Consider the following 524-nt stretch of genomic DNA (forward strand, 5'->3'; position numbering starts at 1 on the left):
CCGCGGCCCAGGTGTGCGCCCTGGACCAGGGGTCCCAGCCTCGCGCCTTCGGGGCAGGGAGGACGCTCGTCAGAAACCCGAGCGAGTGGCCATTTCTGAGCAACTCCTCCTCAAGACAGTCCTTCCTGGCACTGAACTTCTCTCTCAGTTCCATCCATTGGTCTTCTGGTCCCATAATGCAAACTTCTTTCTCAAATGACAACACTTCACATATTGGAAAACTAGACCGCTTTGTCCCTCATTCTCCCCGTCTTTCTACCAAAGGTAAGAAGTTTCTCCAGATTCTCTCAGGTCGAACCGCATGGTGTCTCCCTAGTTGCTCCTTTCTGGCCGAAGCCGCCGCCTTCAGGTCGGGACTTTTTTTAGTAAAAAACCGACGGGGAGACGAGATCCCGCCGGTTCACGTTGGAGGAGCCGCGATCTACCGAGCCGCCGAGACTTCCCCTGAGTTCCTAGAGGGGCCACTGCGGCCGCGCAAAACGGCCCGCGGACGGGCTGTGACGTACTTCCGGCTGCGCCCGCCG

The sequence above is a fragment of the Myotis brandtii genome, unplaced genomic scaffold (genome assembly GCF_000412655.1).
Source record: "Myotis brandtii unplaced genomic scaffold, ASM41265v1 scaffold2720, whole genome shotgun sequence".
NCBI lineage: Eukaryota > Metazoa > Chordata > Mammalia > Chiroptera > Vespertilionidae > Myotis > Myotis brandtii.